The following is a 19,742-nucleotide window of genomic DNA, read 5'->3' as shown; positions in this document are numbered from 1 at the left end:
CTAATTTCCTCATTAGAATGAATTGGACGGCGTATTTTGGTGTCATCAGCAAATTTGCTTATGTCGGTATTTATCCCCTATATCGTTTATGTAGACTGTGCACAACAAGGGGCCCAACACTGACCCCTGTGGAACACCGCTTGTGACGTGACGTGCCCCCATTCCGATTTCTCCCCATTTATACAAACACTCTGCTGCCTATTCGTCAACCATGCCTCAACCCAGGAAAAAATTTCTCCTCCTATTCCGTGTGCCTCAAGTTTCCTCAATAGCTTACTGAAGTCCATATACACAATATCATATTCAATACCATGATCTACCTCCTCAAATACCTTAGTGAAAAAAGTTAGTAAATTCGTAAGACAGGAACCCCCCTTTGTAAAACCGTGCTGAGATTCATTAATCAATTTATGCCTTTCAAGATGGCTCCGAATTGACATAAATTTTCCCACTGTGGAGGTAAGGCTTATTGGTCTATAGTTCGAAGCTAAGGACCTGTCACCTGCCTTGTAAATAGGTATTACATTTGCCATTTTCCATTTGTCTGGCAATATACCAGTTTGTAGTGATAAATTGAAAAGATTAGCCAAAGGTATGATAAGCTCCTCTTTACATTCCTTTAAAACCCTTGCCTGGGGATTTGTTAGGTTTTAATTTCTCTATTTGTCTGAGGACCATGTTACTAGTTACCCCAATCGTGCATAGTTTATTATCATCCTGTTCTATATAATTTATTATTTCTGGGATTTCGCTAGTATCTTCCTAAGTAAAAACTGAGAGGAAGTATGTGTTGCAAAGTTCACGCATTTTCTTATCACTGTCAGTGATCTAACCTGAGTTATTCTTAAGTGGGCCTATCTGGTCCCTAATCTTACTTCTCTATACCTGAAAGAACCCTTTTGGGTTAGTCTTCGAATCCCTTGCGACTTTAGCCTCATAATTCCTTTTTGCTTTTCTTGTTCCTTTTTTTTTATTTCTCTCTTTAATTGAATATATTGATTTCTTAACTGTCCATCCCCTCTTTTGATACGCCTATATATGCCTCTCTTTTGACCACTGAGATGTTTTAATCTATTGTTTATCCATTTGAGATCATTTTTGTTAGATCTAATTTCCCTACTCGGAACAAAAGTTATCTGGGCATTAATAACTATACTCTGAAAAACGTCATATTGACAACTAACACCAGCTACCTGACCCATAGTCAGGTCATCCCAATTTAGCCCATCCAGGTAATTTCTCAGATTAGAGCATCATGTGTAATTTTCGCTCACCACGAGGGGGGCCATAACGACATGGGTTCGAATCCTTGGCTAGTTGCAGTGTTGTTATTGATTAATGCCACTCGTTCGTGGTTACAGTAATATATAAATATATAAATATATATATATATATATATATATATATATATATATATATATATATATATATATATATATATATATATATATATATATATATATATATATATATATATATATATATATATATATATATATATATATATATATATATATATATATATATATATATATATATATATATATATATATATATATATATATATATATATATATATATATATATATAAATAAATATATATATATATATATATATATATATATATATATATATATATATATACCCATGATGCTCTGTATCTCCTCACAAGGTGCCTTACTATTCCAAGACTCACTTACTTCCTGAGGTGTGCACCCTCTTTTGACAACCCAACACTCGACGAATATGACGCACACCTGAGGTCAACCCTTAAGAAGGCACTGAACCTGTCACTAGAGGATCAGCAATGGGATCAGGCAACCCTCCCAGTACGACTGGGAGGTATAGGGGTGCGCAAAGCAACGCATGTTGCCTTACCTGCTTTTCTGTCTTCGTGTTTGGCTTCCAGCGCATTAGTCAAGAAGATTGTTCACGAACGCTTGAGAGACGTGGTAGGAGCTCAAGACCCCAGGTTTACTGAAGCAGAGATTCAGTGAGACACCCTTACAGATTCCTCCAGTAGACCAGCTCCTCCCAAAGAACACAAACAGTCCCACTGGGACAAACCAATCATGGAAAAAATCGCCAACACAATGCTCTCCAACGCCTCAGGAAAGGACAAAGCTCGTCTCCTGGCAGTGAAGGCACCACACTCAGGAGATTTCCTGTTAGCTGTTCCCAATCCCTCTTTGGGCACTCGACTAGACCCACAGGCCATTCGGATTGGTGTTGCTCTTCGCCTAGCCGCCCCCATGCTCACCGAACGTAGGTGTATTTGCGGCAGGGCGACAGCTGATCAATTCGAACTTCATGGTCTCGTGTGTCACACAGCAGAAGGGAAGTATGCCAGGCATGAGGAGGTCAGTGACATCATAAAGAGAAGCCTGGCCACAGCCTGTTGCTCAGCTCAACGGGAACCCCAAGTGCAGGGTCAATGACATCATAAAGAGAAGCCTCGCCACAGCCCGTTGCCCAGTTCAACGGGAACCCCAAGTGCCCTAACTTCATCCCAGTAGGGTCGGAGACCCTTGGAGCATGGGGCAAGTGTGCTCTAAAGTTCCTAATAGAGCTGGGTGAAAAGCTCATCATAGAAACCAAGGACCACAGGGCGACCAGCTTCCTCTTTCAGAGACTCAGTGTTGTGATCCAGAGAGGAAATGCCTGCAGCATTCTGGGCACGCGGCCCACCGCCGGGGAGCTGGACGAAGTATTCGAGATGTAGCTCTGAGTTACCTATGTTGTTTTACTTTCTATCGTATTTTTGTGAATGTTTTGTCAATGTATTTTGTCTTTAAATAAAATATATATAAAATATAGGGGGTGGTAGGAGAAAATTCTCAAACAGCTTCAGGGAGAACCTTGAGTTTTCCCTGAAGCAAGTTTATTCTTTTCTCTGAGGATGAGGGTCCCTATAACAGTTCTAGAGGTGGTACCTCCCTATATATTTAAATATATATATATATATATATATATATATATATATATATATATATATATATATATATATATATATATATATATATATATATATATATATATAATGGGAACATGTGGCTTGTTCTGCGTTGTTTAGACGACCTGGTTGCGATTGTATTGCATGAGTGTGTGTGTGTGTGTGTGTGTGTGTGTGTGTGTGTGTGTGTGTGTGTGTGTGTGTGTGTAACCATGTAAGGGAAACGCTAATTGTTTACTAAAATTATCCTATTTTTAACCATTGGCTGAATGAGACAGTGCTGATTCTGCAAAGCACATTGACGACGGTTCGAGTACCTGCCCTTCTTTTGTGTATTCATATGTAGTTTATTCTCTTTGGTTTCTCACATATTGACTATACAAAATGAAGATAAGCAGTTTTGTTTCGACCACTTAAGTTATTAATCGTTCAAGTATGAAATCAATCCTAGAGGGTTAGATTAGTTTAGAACACCATCTCTTTTTGTTTGTCACTAAGACACTAAAATAGGCTTAAAAATCAGAATGAAATTCATGTAAGAACCAATGAATAACAGCGTTGTCATTGTCTCAAGAGGAAGTTGTTGATGCGTGTCTGTAATCCAGCCCCGTTCCTCATTAGTCATCACCTTCCCCACTCTCTCACCTCTCCAGCACCACCTCCTTCCCTCCCCACCCTGAACCTCCACCCTCCCCACCCCGGCACTACCACACCCTCGCCATCCAAGCACCACCACACCCCTCACAATCCGAGAACCACCATACCCTCCTCACCCCAGCGCCACCACACCCTCACCATCCCATCATCACTTACCCCTCCCCACCCCAGCGCCACAACACCCTCACCATCCCAGCACCAATATACCCTCCCCACCCCAGCAGCACCACATCCCAAGTGCTACTACACCACAACGCTTGCCCAGTGCCACCTGCGGCTTCATGAATGCTGCTGGTGACTGCTACTGTTAATTAATATCGGTAATTCATGGACCTGGTTAACTTGCAGTTAGTGATGATGCTCAAGGCTGATGAAAGGTTTAAAATTGAAAACATTACGAATAGTAACCATATAAAATTATTTACGGTGCTACTCACTGAAATGATAAAAACTGCTCTCATAGAGATGAAATTTAAAATTTTGTTTGGTATTGTTCTTAGTGTGCGTCTCACCTGGCTGTGGCTGAGAGTCTCAGCTCCTGGCCTCCGTCTCTTTAACTGCATAAAACCATATTTACGAGTTCTTCCCCTCATTAACTCTGTCGTACGTATTCTCAAAATTGTGTATGGAATCTGTTTGCATCACTTTGTTTTCTAGAACTGAAACTAAAGAAGTATTTTCTGACGACCTTGTGGCCCATATTCATTTTTATCTTCCATTATGCGCCTCCCCCCCTCCTTCCCTGGCTCAAATTCTAGGTTTCAAACACTCTGTCATTATCAAGTCCATGAAGTCCTTCCATTCTCATTTGAAAACGTGAATGGTTGACGTTGTGCCGAACCACAAATAAACAAAATGATATAAAATACACCGTGATACTTTTGGCAACAAGATGGACGAAGCAAAACAGGAAACGTGGAATGTTTGAATTTATCACTCCTAGTATAAGAATGAGCCGTTGTTTCTCAGGTCACCAGGTTCACTTCTTCCAGTGTCTCCTAGTAGGTCAGTCTCCTCAGCTCTGGGGCCAGTCTTGTTGATCAAGTGTAGGCTTTATATTCCATGGCAAGTTTGACATGTCATGTATAGAATCCTGAATAACTTGTTTAAAACTCTTGAATGCTATTAAATCGGTTTGTTCTTTCAGCGATATGCTTAGTCGATGCTCATTCCGCGGTATTATTCTTCTCTCTGTTTCAAAAATTGCACTTGCTGGGAATGAATTTCGGTAATTATTTCCCTGATCATAACTAATCTGTCCAGGTCGTCTTATAGTCTCTCCCTCTCGTCTTCGGCTAACATTTTCTTCACTGACTTTACATCATTCACAAACATCGAAAAAAATACTCTTTCTCTTATCACTCGTCGTTTATATATATATATATATATATATATATATATATATATATATATATATATATATATATATATATATATATATATCTATATATATATATATAAGGAAAAACGGAAAAACAGCGTTGTGTACAAGTGGCACAGTGTTATGGTAGCTAGTGATGGAGATTTTTCTCTTTATTCTTATTTCTAGTGTAAACTTAAATGCACCAGTGTTCCCGTTATCGTGGCCAGAGTACTCTAGACAGGCCTCTTTACGGATATTGTGACCTATTATATCTGAAACCTGTTCTTGAAGCCTTCACATTGCCCAGAGAATGACCCTTCTATTCGAAACCAGTTCGTTGGGTTTCAGCGTGATCTGCCACCACGAAACCGGTTTTCTAACGTTGATGCAGCCATTTTGACCACGGCTTCTAGAAAGTACAAGGCCAACACCGAGGGCTTCCTGTACCTCCCCATCTCAGTGATTTGCAACTGAGCTGGTAGATAAATTATGTTTATGCACAAAATTTCAGTAGCAGCATTCAAAATTGCCAACTATTGGTTTCTCTAGACTTCCGGTACACGATGCGCTGTAACACACTCTTACAGCGCTCCTCACCACTGTCTTCATATTCACCACCACCCATCATAACATCCACCAACACATAACATTTTCCCAACAATTTCTCTATCACTTCCAAACACTCTTTCCAAAACCTTCAAATACTTCAACACATACGTATTTCCAAACCCTATCTAATATACTTTTCAGCAGTTGCGAGCATATTCTCCAACATACTCTCTCCCACACTCTCCAAGATACATTTCTTCTCTCTTCTGCTCCTTAAGTTCGTTGATCCAGCTCTGTCAGCGTCACGTGTCTAGGCTTCAAGACGAAAGAGATTTGTAAAAACTTACTCGAATATTTTGAAAATTCACATGGGGGACAGCGTGTAGGTTGTATGTATGTAGCTAGTGGTCGTAATAGAGAACGTCCTGTAAAATGCTGCACTTTAGATTTAAGGCAATTAAGAATTAGCGAGGCATGCCTTACATAACCTTGGAAGAAGAGACAAAAATTACCCAGTTGACTGACGCGAAGTTCAAAGAATGCCTTCATGTCGTTGAATAATAATAAATAATAATAATAATAATAATAATAATAATAATAATAAATAATAATGTGGACATGCTAGTTTCCGGAAGAGGTTTTTGTAGGAGGTGGAGGGAAGTGCTTGCTGTAAGAGTGAGTGTTGGGCAGGTGGGTGCTGAGGCCTGACCTTTGATCCAGGTGAGGAGCGACCACCAGAGGGGTATGTGGAAGAGCTCCTTAGAGCAAATGATACATGCTTTCAGGGGTAAGCAAGGCTGGGAAGAGGCTGAACAGAGTCTACAATGTCGACTCTGCAACGCTATCGACCCTGTTGCTTCACCTACCAACACATCTGTATTGTGGTACCTTTTGTTATCTATAAATGATAACAAAAAGGACGCCTGACAATGGTGTGGCTCTGTCAACAACATGATGCCTGACCATTGTGTGGCTCTCACCATCATGATGACTGACAATGGTCTGGTTCTGTCACCATCATGATGACTGACCATGGTGTGGCTTTATCACCATCATGATGACTGACCATGGTCTGGTTCTATTACCATCATGATGACTGACCATGGTTTGGCTCTGTTACCATCATGAGGGATATAGATAATCTAGCTTCATCACCATCTGTTACTGTACCCTCAGCAAGACGTCAAATTTAATATTGATTTCCATGATTTACACTATACATTCAGTTGGTTCAGTGTTCGCAGAAATTTGGGTAACCATAAGTTTATCTTGTATATCGTTCAGAGAAGTTTAACATTATGCAACAAACACATGGTGTGAGAGTGTGACTGACACTACACTTACGTCGAGACAAGATCTTAGTGATACTAGTTGAACTCTCTGCTTTGGGGAGTATCAAGTCAGTGCCCCCTCTCCCCTCCTCCATGATCCCTATCCTCTTTAATACCGACTCTTTCTACCCCTATACCCATTATTCCCTATAACTAGTACTCCTGTTCCTCTAGCAGTAAATAGGTACCTAAGATTTATTAGAATGCGATGCAGTGTCCTCAACGGATCGAATCACCTCAAAGGAAATAAGAAACACTTCTTGGCTATTTTGTGTTATACTGGGTTCCTGTATTAACACGGTGCTTCTTCACAAATCCCAGATCCCCTACACGGGTGCGGTTACAGAACATGGTGGGTAAGGAACGCCAGCACTCTACATAGGGTCAATGTCTGGGGTAAGAGCATCCAGCACCCCACTTAAGGTCACTGTCTAGGATCGCGTCCAGTACTCTATATAGGGTCAATGTCAGGGTGAAGAGTGTCCAGCACCTCACTTAATGTCAGTATCGTCCACCACCCCAGCAGAGAATACTAGCAGTCTACATCTGAACAAGTTTTGACATAATGCTTAAGGTCGCAGAATTATAAAACTGTGATTACTGTATTGAGTAATATGTAGCTGGCTAGACTGTGGTGTTGCGGTCGTTAAACTTCACTATCTAGGTTCACCCAGGCTCCAGAAACCAACAGAACCTTGTGTGTTTGAATCACAAATATTATAATTATTATTATTAATTAATTAATTATTGTCATTATTATATGACCCGTAGTGATCATGCAATAACTGGGGAATGTGAGGCAATCAAGTTCAAGCCATGAGAGGGGGGAAGGATAACAACAACAACAACAACAACACCAATAATAATAATAATAATAATAATAATAATAATAATAATAATAATAATAATAACCAATAAGTACATGATACAACTATTACAGACCTAGTTGACATCATTGGCATACTGTACAGGAAGCCATTGGTTATGCAGAGCATTTCGGGCATCATAGGAAAGTCTTTTTCCCCAGGATGCGACCCACAACAGTCGTCTAACACCAAGGTACCTACTTAGTGCTAGTTAAATAGGGGCAGCAGTTGTAATTACGGAAACATGCTCAACATTTCTTAAGTGCCAGGATCGACCCCCAGACCCTCAGTGTGTGAGTTGAGGACGCTACTAACCAAGCCACAAGCACCCATCACTTTCATGGACAGAGTCCTCTTCACCTTGAAGGGAAACATAGAGAACCTCTACTTGACTATACTTAATTTCTTACACTGCCTAGCCATCTACAGTTAAAATTAGTTTATGTATATTTTTTCATTGATACCGCACCTCGCTTTGATGCCGCACCTCTTATTGATACTGCACCTCGCACTGATACCGTACCTCACATTGATACCGCACCTCACATTGATACCGCACCTCACATTGATACCGCACCTCACATTGATACCGTACCTCACATTGATACCGCACCTCACATTGATACCGCACCTCACATTGATACCGTACCTCACATTGATACCGCACCTCACATTGATACAGGACGTAACATTTGTACCGAACGTTCTCCTCTCCTTGTTAACTGTTGTTTTTGTTTTTTGAATACCTATCGTAAATGTAATGAAAAATTATACTGGGAGAGCACAGATACCCTACTTTTCAGAAATTAAAGAACATTGATGCCCATTTTAACGTCAGAACGAAACCCACGATACCATCAGCCCCTCAGCTTTTTTATAATAAAAATAAATGGTTTTGAACATATTTATTGAGTGAACATGCACGTCTGGTCTCAGCAGGCACACAATTTTAAAGAGAGACAAGTGCTCTATCATTCATACAACAACGGTAAAGAGAGCTAAGTGCTCTACTATACACACCAGCTATTAAGAGCCAAGTTCTCTAACATACACACACACACACACACACACACACACACACACACACACACACACACACACACACACACACACACACACACACACACACACACACACACATACATACATACACCAGAGGTTGAGAGCCAATTGCTTTATAACACACACACACACCAGCAGTTGATAGCCAAGTGATCTATCACACATACAGTAACGGTAAAGAGAGCCAAGTGCTCTACTGTACTCACCAGCTATTAAGAGTCATGTTTTCTAACATACACACCAGTAGTTGAGAGCCAAGTGCTTTACCACACACCAGCAATTAAGAAAGCCAAATGCTCTACCACACAAACACACACCATCGATAGAGAGGCCACGAGTGACCATAAATCAAGAGCATTATATATGTATTGACAGTATTTCATATGTTCTTAACGAGCCGCTGTAGAAATCATCATATAATCAAGACCTACGTCAGGCGAGCTTCCCTGGTAAATACATACAAAACAACAGTACTGTTTTGATCAGGAGCGGCGCCAGAATTTCTACATTGTGAGGGCTTAGGGGTTGTTCTCTGGTTGGAAGACCTGTTTTGAAGCAGCGCTATTAATATTACTGTTTTTATTTGGAGGTATTGAGGGAATTGGGGGGGAAGGTGAAGCAGCCCCCAAGCCTTGGCGCCGCCGCTGATCTGATAAATTAATGATAATGGAGATTGAAAAAAATTCACTGTAATCAAGATGTTTAAATAAACCAAACAGTTTAAAATTAAAGGTGTATACATAAACACAAGGGTTAAGACTAATCGAGTATACATGAGCACAACAGTTCAGACTTATAGTATAAGCTTGAACACAACAGTTTAGGCTGATAGTATAAGTTGTTAAATTTAACAACATGTCGGTTCTTTGAACCATTCATCTACAATCCTGATAGTATAAGCTTGAACACAACAGTTTAGGCTGATAGTATAAGCTTGAACACAACAGTTTAGGCTGATAGTATAAGCTTGAACACAACAGTTTAACCTCCTCAGTGTGCCCACTGAATGTCCATTAACTTTAATTTCAACGAAAATATTTGAAAATATAAACAGATGTGTTTTGTATGTTCAGTACGTGGAATTTAAATTTTATTATTCTCTTAGTGCCATGACGCTATTTTTTTTTATTTTTTTTTTTTTGGTAGTTACTATACGTGATAATTATTTGGATTATTTATATTTGGTTACTGAAAGCATCGTTCAAACCATTATTATATATATCAGTGAAATCTTGACAATTCTGTACAAGATAATGTGAATTTGTTTACCTCTGGTAAGGTCTGGAAAGATGCAAATTTTCGTAAACTGTGAATGCTCGAGCATAACTGTACACACAAGTGTAAATGTTTTTGTAGTTAAATTTCAGCAAAAAGCGATTAAAACTTACAAGTTTGGTCGAGCTCTCTAATCAGAACTCATGAGAAACAGTAAGACTGATTTTGAGTGACATTGCGTGATTATGACTGCTGAGTGACAACTGAATGTAGGGTTCTGATTTTCAAAGTCAAAATATGAAAATTTGTAATTTATGAATAACAGAGTTTGTAAGAGCGATTTCATATTTAAAATTCTAATATTGAGAACACTGCAGAAGTCGAAAGCAATATTATATGAGCAACGAAAGTCACGACATTGAGGCTAGAAAAATCTCTGGCATAAATCTTAGCAATGGCTTAGTTTTTCGTAAATCTAAAGAATGCTCGTGACTTGACTTCATTGTCACCTCATATTTTACAGCCTTAACCTTTACTCACTCGCGATTGGATATTGTGTCACAAAATACCAGTTTGTTGAGTTAAGATAACATGAAGCAAACCAACTGAGTCCCGAAGGAGTATATAGGAAAGGCAAACAGAAGAACTAATTTATTGAAGCTATCTGTTGAGGACTAACTACGTCTAGCTACGTCTAATTCCTTCTGGTTGAGCCAGGTGAATGATTTTCCGGTTAGGTGGGTAGTGGAAGGTTGGCGACCCGCCCCCTGGTCACGACACCTCTCACTTGACCATTTTTAGCCCGACTCATCTTCCCTAAATGTTGGAATCATGAGATGCTTCTTGAATGTCTTGCTGACGATGTGTTGGCAATGGTGCATTGTGCACATAATTGTATTTCTTGTTTTATTTTGTGATTTCTTTGTGTTGTATGTTTCTTTTTGTGTTGTACGTGTGTTTTATGTTGTATGTTTGCGTTTTGTAATATGTCTATGTATTGTGTTTGTTTTGTGTACTGTATGCTCGGTTTGTATTGTATGATTGGTTTGTGTGTTGCATGTTTTGTCGTTTGAATGTTTTGCAAGTTCATTCCGTACATGTTGTATATTTGAATTGTGTTGTATTTTGTTGCGGTATATGTCTCTTATGTTGTATTTGTTATATATAGTATGTTTTGTCGGTTGTATATTTTGTATGTTCGTTATGCATTTATTGTGTGTTTTCTCCCTTGTGTTATATGCCGAGTTTGTTGTCAGTGTGTGAGATAGGGGACTTGCAGTAGCTGCATATTTTTGCCAACACTAACTAATTTAGTGTGCCTAATATTCTGTGTACCGAGTATACCGCAAGTTTACTGTGAGTTCACCGTGAGTGTACCGGAAGTGTTATCTAAATATAATGTTAATGTATCGTGAATGTACTGGAAATGTACTGCTAGTGCACCGTAAATGTACTTCGAGTGTGCTGTGAATATATCGTCATTATATTGAGTGTACCGGGAATGAAACTGGTAAGTCTTTGGGAACAGAGAGTAATACATCCTTGGAGTGCCTTGGGTTGAATGTACCTAGTTCATACATTCCTTGAATCAATCTTGTCCTGAGAGAGAAAGTGCATACCAGAAGTGCGTGAGTGCGTTGCACTAAGTGCATGTTCAAAGTGAGTAGGTGCATGCTTGCATGACGGTAGCGCGAGCGTGTCTGGAGTTCGTGAGTGAGTTTGCCTGGAACAAGTCTCACGGTCAAGCAGAATGTGAAGAAAAATGTATTGTAGAAAGTGTGGTAGAGGTAAGTGACGGTAGGTGGCCCTGACGGCGTCCTGCTCTGTCAATTTAGCAACCAATGACGTCGTAATCACGTATGTCAAGACTCCAGGCGTCGTATCCACGGGCGCCAGACGCCAGGCGTCGTATCCACGGTTGTCAGACGCCAGGTATCGTATCTACGGGCATCAGACGCCAGGTATCGTATCTACGGGCATCAGACGCCAGGCGTTGTATCCATGGGTGTCAGGCGTCAGGTGTCGTATCCACGGGTGTCAGACGCCAAGCGTCGTACTCATGGGTATCACACACCTGGCGTCGCACCCACGGGTATCACACCTCGCACCGTACCCACGGGTGTTATACACCCGTGGTCGTACCCACGGATGTCACTCACCTGGCGTCGCACTTACGGGTGTCACACACCTGCGTCGCACCCACGGGTGTCACACCCGGCGTCGCACTCACGGGTGTCACACACCTGGCGTCGCACCCACGGGTGTCACACACCTGCGTCGCACCCACGGGTGTCACACACCTGCGTCGCATCCACGGGTGTCACACCCTGCGTCGCACCCATGGGTGTCACACCTGGCGTCGCACCCACGAGTGTCACTCACCTGGTGTCGCACCCACGGGTGTCACACCCGGCGTCGCACCCACGGATGTCACACACCTGGCGTCGCACCCACGGATGTCACACACCTGGCGTCGCACCCACGGGTGTCACACCTGGCGTCGCACCCACGGGTGTCACACACTTCGTCCTGAGTCACTGTCAAGGCACAACTAAGCGACAGCAAACAGAAAACCAGAGGACAGGCCGAAACGTATCTTCTGGTATTGTCTGCCTTTTCTCGCTTCATCGCGACTTGACGATTATTCAGGACGGACCGAAACGTCGGTACTATAACTTTTAATGAACATGAGTTTATAAAGATGCAACCCGAAGTTGGTGAAAGAGTTAGTGGTAGATCGGTAAGTTAATTTGTCTTACTAATACGACGGAAATGAAGTTAGTAGTAAATCAACTTGTTATGGCTACTTGTTAATACAATAAGAGCAAAGATAGTGGTAGATCAACTTGTTATGGCTACTTGTTAATACAATAAGAGCAAAGATGGTGGTAGATCAACTTGTTATGGCTACTTGTTAATACAATAAGAGCAAAGATGGTGGTAGATCAACTTGTTATGGCTACTTGTTAATACAATAAGAGCAAAGATAGTGGTAGATCAACTTGTTATGGCTACTTGTTAATACAATAAGAGCAAAGATAGTGGTAGATCAACTTGTTATGGCTACTTGTTAATACAATAAGAGCAAAGATAGTGGTAGATCAACTTGTTATGGCTACTTGTTAATACAATAAGAGCAAAGATAGTGGTAGATCAACTTGTTATGGCTACTTGTTAATAAAATAAGAACAAAGATAGTGGTAGATCAACTTGTTATGGCTACTTGTTAATACAATAAGAGCAAAGATAGTGGTAGATCAACTTGTTATGGCTACTTGTTAATACAATAAGAGCAAAGATAGTGGTAGATCAACTTGTTATGGCTACTTGTTAATACAATAAGAGCAAAGATAGTGGTAGATCAACTTGTTATGGCTACTTGTTAATACAATAAGAGCAAAGATAGTGGTAGATCAACTTGTTATGGCTACTTGTTAATATAATAAGAGCAAAGATAGTGGTAGATCAACTTGTTATGGCTGCTTGTTAATACAATAAGAGCAAAGATAGTGGTAGATCAACTTGTTATGGCTACTTGTTAATACAATAAGAGCAAAGATGGTGGTAGATCAACTTGTTATGGCTACTTGTTAATACAATAAGAGCAAAGATAGTGGTAGATCAACTTGTTATGGCTACTTGTTGATACAATAAGAGCAAAGATAGTGGTAGATCAACTTGTTATGGCTACTTGTTAATACAATAAGAGCAAAGATAGTGGTAGATCAACTTGTTATGGCTACTTGTTAATACAATAAGAGCAAAGATGGTGGTAGATCAACTTGTTATGGCTACTTGTTAATACAATAAGAGCAAAGATAGTGGTAGATCAACTTGTTATGGCTACTTGTTAATACAATAAGAGCAAAGATAGTGGTAGATCAACTTGTTATGGCTACTTGTTAATACAATAAGAGCAAAGATGGTGGTAGATCAACTTGTTATGGCTACTTGTTAATACAATAAGAGCAAAGATAGTGGTAGATCAACTTGTTATGGCTACTTGTTAATACAATAAGAGCAAAGATAGTGGTAGATCAACTTGTTATGGCTACTTGTTAATACAATAAGAGCAAAGATAGTGGTAGATCAACTTGTTATGGCTACTTGTTAATACAATAAGAGCAAAGATGGTGGTAGATCAACTTGTTATGGCTACTTGTTAATACAATAAGAGCAAAGATAGTGGTAGATCAACTTGTTATGGCTACTTGTTAATACAATAAGAGCAAAGATAGTGGTAGATCAACTTGTTATGGCTACTTGTTAATACAATAAGAGCAAAGATGGTGGTAGATCAACTTGTTATGGCTACTTGTTAATACAATAAGAGCAAAGATAGTGGTAGATCAACTTGTTATGGCTACTTGTTAATACAATAAGAACAAAGATAGTGGTAGATCAACTTGTTATGGCTACTTGTTAATACAATAAGAGCAAAGATAGTGGTAGATCAACTTGTTATGGCTACTTGTTAATACAATAAGAGCAAAGATGGTGGTAGATCAACTTGTTATGGCTACTTGTTAATACAATAAGAGCAAAGATAGTGGTCGATTAACTTGTTATGGCTACTTGTTAATACAATAAGAGCAAAGATAGTGGTAGATCAACTTGTTATGGCTACTTGTTAATACAATAAGAGCAAAGATAGTGGTAGATCAACTTGTTATAGCTACTTGTTAATACAATAAGAGCAAAGATAGTGGTAGATCAACTTGTTATGGCTACTTGTTAATACAATAAGAGCAAAGATGGTGGTAGATCAACTTGTTATGGAAACTTGTTTGTTAATACAAAATGAACAAAGACAGTGGTAAATCAATACGTTACGCTTACTTATACAAAAACAAAAAATAATGGTAAAGCAAAACATCACGCTTATTGTTAATACGACAAGAACAAAGTCAGCTGTAGATCAGTACGTTACGCTTGCTTGCTAATACGACATGAACATTAATAAAAACTGTCCGCGACCAAACCGGCTTAGCTCGGCACAAGCCTCGTTTCTCTCTTTTTTTTTCTGAGCGCCTGAGGTCGAGAAGTGCAGTGTTTTTGTCGCTTCTCCATTGTCTCCCGTTGGTCGAGCAGCCAGTTAACTTGATCGTCTTTGTTGATCCGGATTCTGTAAGCTGCGTCACAGGCCTTGCATTAAGGGAAGTGCTCATTCTTACTCTGTCTGCGGCTGCCCACTTCTGTCTGCTGTTGCTGGTCACACCTATCTGCTTGCTTGCTGTTATTGGTCAACCTTTTAAGTTTGTCTTACCGCTGTTGGCCACACCTCTCTGCTTTTTTCACTGTTGTTAGTTACACCTGCCTACTTCTCTTGCATATTGGCCACACCTATCCACTTCTCTTGCATGTTGGCCACACCTATCGGCTTCTCTTGCATGTTAGCGACACCTATCCACTTGCATGTTGGCGACACCTGTCTGCGTCGTTCGCTGTTGTTGGCTACACCTGTCCACTTCTCTTACATGTTGGCCACACCTATCCACTTCTCTTGATGTTAGTGGCCACAGCTATCTACTTCTCTTCCGCTGATGGCCACACTTGTCTAGTGTTTCGTGCTGCTTATTGGGCATCTCTGTAAGCTTGTCTTACTCCTGTTAACCACACTAGTCTGCATCTCTCCACCACCCCTGTCTGCTTCTGGCAGTTTCTAATAATGCTTTACTTACTGTTGATCATGCTGTATAACTGTCGTCGCTGGGGCTCCTTGCAGTTCTTCAAAATTTTCTGCTCTTGCAGTCACTGCTGCCACTGCTCCTTCTGACCTACTGTGGTATTCTCATTTGCTTCACCATCACTCCCACATATATTTTACATACAAACAGCTGTAAACTAGACGTGGCAAATTTTCGACTAAACCATATATAAACTGCTATGTTCAAGTTCATGTATGAGACCGAACTAATATATAAAGCAGTAAGAGAAACAGTGTGTGTGTGTGTGTGTGTGTGTGTGTGTGTGTGTGTGTGTGTGTGTGTGTGTGTGTGTGTGTGTGTGTGTGTGTGTGTGTGTGTGTGTGTGTGCGTGTGTGTGTGCGTGTGTGTGAGAGAGAGAGAGAGGGGGGGGGAGACGGAGGGGGGTGGGCTACATAAAATGATCAGAACATTTATTATAAGGCAGGAGAGCTTGTCCAAGATTCAAGAATAGTCATTATTCATATGGAGTATATGCTTATGTTTCATGAGTGTACCAGGTGAATCTAAATTGCTGACATAACTGTATTGAGGAACTAGTTCTCTAACATTTCACTGTGGTTTGAATGCGTGCCTGTAATAACGAATATCTGTCATTATATATATATATATATATATATATATATATATATATATATATATATATATATATATATGTATATATATATATATATATATGTATATACATATATACGTGCGTGTATGTGTGTGTGTGTGCACCTCGACCTCAAAAGGCCGTGATGGGAAGCGAATTCAGATCTGGTATGTCATGAAGATTGAGTGTAATAATGTAATCAACTCATGCTTGTTATATTGTTTAATATTTCCTGTCTGCCATAAACACATACTTATCGTGAGGTGCGGTTATGTAAGGCAGTGTTGAGTGGCGGGTGGCGGGTGTTTGCGCCCAGGGGACCCGCCAGGGTTGGTGACCCGCCCGAAATTTCAATGCCACGTCAAGAGCCTATCTTACTCATCTACATTACTCCAGCCACTCCTTGCTGATTCAGCAGCCTCTCCACCACATCCTTCCCTGTCTTACCTTACATTCCCCTTCATCTCATCCTATTCTGTTTGTTTCGCACCTTTCTTTATTCCACCCTTCCCTGTTTACATAGAAGCGTTTTTCATTCTACCATTATCTGCCTGTTCTCACATGGCTCTTAGCTCCCTAAAATACTATTTACTAGGTGAGGAGACTGCAGCGTATTTTAAAGATACTTTTAAATATATAATTCATTGTTCAAAGCATAAACACATTTTATGCATTTTATAAGAAGTACTGTCAATACTCTAGCTAATTTTATTACTACTCCTAATAGATTTACGAGATTTACTGTTATAAATATATACTGGATTTAGTTCATAGACACTGACGTTTATTTTACGTTGTCGATGATAATAATAAAGAACTGCAAATGGCATATAAATATAGCTACATATTATGTGGGTCAAATTTCTTTTTACTGAATCTACGATTACAAAACTATCCTTAATAAGCCTGAATCAACATTAGCCGATTTATTTGACTAAAATACTATAATTTATATTACAATGAACTATTTACCTGAAAGAAGCCTTCCTAAAAGGGAGGCTTAACAAGACTTTAATTAAATACTTACCTATAGGCCCAATGGGATCGTTCGTCAAGCGCTGATTAGAGGCAACTGACGTTGCGAGTGCAGTAGGTGAAGGGGGTTGTAGCGCGGAGCTGCTGCTTGTGTTTTCCAGGAGCTCCTACGGCCGACTGAGCTCCTCACGCGACTTGCCTACCTCCTCTGCTCTCTCGCCCCGGGGGTGGGAGGCGGTACACGGCCTGCTGGGACGACGCCAGCTGTAGCCTCAGGCATTGGCCCTACCACCAGCAATAGGAGACCCAGGTAGCGCTTCTCCAACAACATAAGGAAGTGAGGCTACACCAAGAACATGAGGATGGAGGTGGCGCCTACTATCACCAAAGTCATGGTGGTGAAGCCCCCACCATGAGATGATAAAGGCTACAATTCATCTACATCGAAAGATGAAAGTAGCATAACATCATAGTTAAGATAATCGTGATAACCTTATTCCTCAAATATCCAGATCTAAATATTTGTGGCTTCTGATGAGTCCGCTTGGTTCTCGACCCCACTACCTTCCTTTTCTATTTCTTGCACAGTTTTTTGGTGCATCTTCATCAATCATTACGTCGACACTCGTCAAGTGAAAAGAGAAGTTAATCTCAAATTCTCAATCTCAAATTCGCGATCTCAAATTCGCAAAGTTAATCTCAAATTCTCAACTTTTTTTGAAGCATTTTTGAAAACGAGAGCGATATTTATGAAGTCAAATATCGGCCCTGAAACTAAAAGGACCTTTCCAATTGTCGTACTTGGTTTTTCTATTTTTTTTTTTTTTGGTTATGTTAGGGATGATTTGGCAGGTAGCGTCAATCTGGGAAAATTTAGAACCTGGAATGTTGGAGGTTCAAACCCACGGGATTTCCCTAAACACTATTCAAATCAGTTCAAAATTCGTAGTTTCTAGGGTAGAGACAGGTAGTTATCACACCAAAGGTAAAATGATGCGCCTTAATCTATAAGCTAGATAATTTTATGGTTCAGAATATAGTTCACGACCTTAAAAGTGAAAAGATTTTTCACTGAAACTTAGACTGTGTTATTTGCAAAAGAAAAGTAAACTTGTCTCTGGCACTGTGAGATTTCTTGTCCTGGAGTTTATTCAATCTTTATTGTGCATTTAAACCAGCAGATTATTTGTTTGATATGTTAAGTAAATTACCAAACAGTTTAATGAGCTTTCATGGGAACAATATGGGTTTTATAACTTCATTAATTGAATTTTTTCCAAAATGTAATCGTCACCTCAACACTATCATTCTAAGTGTGAACATCTTAATTTACACCTCTCAGCTTGCACAGAAAGTAACCTTATAATACAAATCAGAGGTCCCAGAGCCTCTGCTGAGTGGATTACACAAGCAATGCTGACAATGTTTTAATTCAGGCTTCACTTAGTGCTGTTTTTTGAGGCCCCACTCTAAATGTATCATTCTTTGAAGCTCTACCTCGAGGGTTCTGTCTTAGAATTCATTTAACGGGTTTCAATTTTGGAAACTGTGTTCAGAGGCTTCCAGTCTTTCAGGCTGTACTTCGAGAAGTTTCACTTTGATGGTACCATTCTTGGAGGATCTACTTCAAACTTGCCATTCCTTAAGGTTCTGCTTCAAGGCTATCATTCCTGTTATGGTGGAAGTAATGGTCTATTTACTTCTATCGAGGAAGTATAACCTTAGCCGGAAGAGCCCCCACTTCTCACCGCTTTCTGGTCAGGACTATAGAGACTAAACTCGACGTGAACATTCTTTCAATATCACTCAAGGTTATCTCCACAAACTTGATCCAAGATTTCTAGTAGACATGTTGTTTTCTCAACCGTGATGAGCAAATGCCCATCCGTGGCTGCTGTGATGAGTGAACACCCATCCGTGGCAACAGTGATGAGTGAACATCCATCCGTGGCAGTTGTGATGAGTGAGCACTCATCCGTGGCAGCAGTGAGGGGTGAACACCCATCCTTGGCAGCAGTGAGGAGTGACCACCCATCCTTGGCAGCAGGGAGGAGTGACCACCCATCCGTGGCAGCAGTGAGGAGTGACCACCCATCCGTGGCAGCAGTGAGGAGTGACCACCCATCCGTGGCAGCGGTGAGGAGTGACCACCCATTCGTGGCAGCAGTGAGGAGGAAACCCATATGTGGCGACAATGATGAGTGAACACCCATCCTTGGGGACAGTGATGAGTGAACACCCATCCTTGGGGACAGTGATGAGTGAACACCCATCCTTGGGGACAGTGATGAGTGAACACCCATCCTTGGGGACAGTGATGAGTGAACACCCATCCTTGGGGACAGTGATGAGTGAGCATCCATCCTTGGGGGACAGTGATGAGTGAACACCACCCTTGGCGACAGTGATGAGTGAACACTCATCCATGGGAACAGTGATGAGCGAACACACATCCGTGTCAGCAGTGATGA

General features: G+C 40.5%; 1 protein-coding gene across 9 annotated transcripts in view; it reads right to left on the bottom strand.

The window, feature by feature from the left end:
• LOC128690289 (fibrous sheath CABYR-binding protein) overlaps positions 1-17,795 on the bottom strand; it is a 51,348-nt gene extending 33,553 nt beyond the window's left edge. The window contains exon 1 of one of the 9 annotated variants that reach the window (XM_070090532.1): positions 17,324-17,795. The gene's annotated coding sequence lies outside the window, so the exon portion shown is untranslated. The remainder of the gene's footprint in view (positions 1-17,323) is intronic. The other 8 variants (XM_070090531.1, XM_053778898.2, XM_070090533.1 and 5 more) reach the window with 8 other exon arrangements.
• Between the last annotated feature and the right edge of the window lie 1,947 nt (positions 17,796-19,742).

Source organism: Cherax quadricarinatus, chromosome 32 (genome assembly GCF_038502225.1).
Source record: "Cherax quadricarinatus isolate ZL_2023a chromosome 32, ASM3850222v1, whole genome shotgun sequence".
Classification (NCBI taxonomy): Eukaryota; Metazoa; Arthropoda; class Malacostraca; order Decapoda; family Parastacidae; genus Cherax; species Cherax quadricarinatus.
The sequence above is the reverse complement of the archived record's forward strand: the minus strand, read 5'-3'. Positions and strand labels throughout refer to the sequence as shown.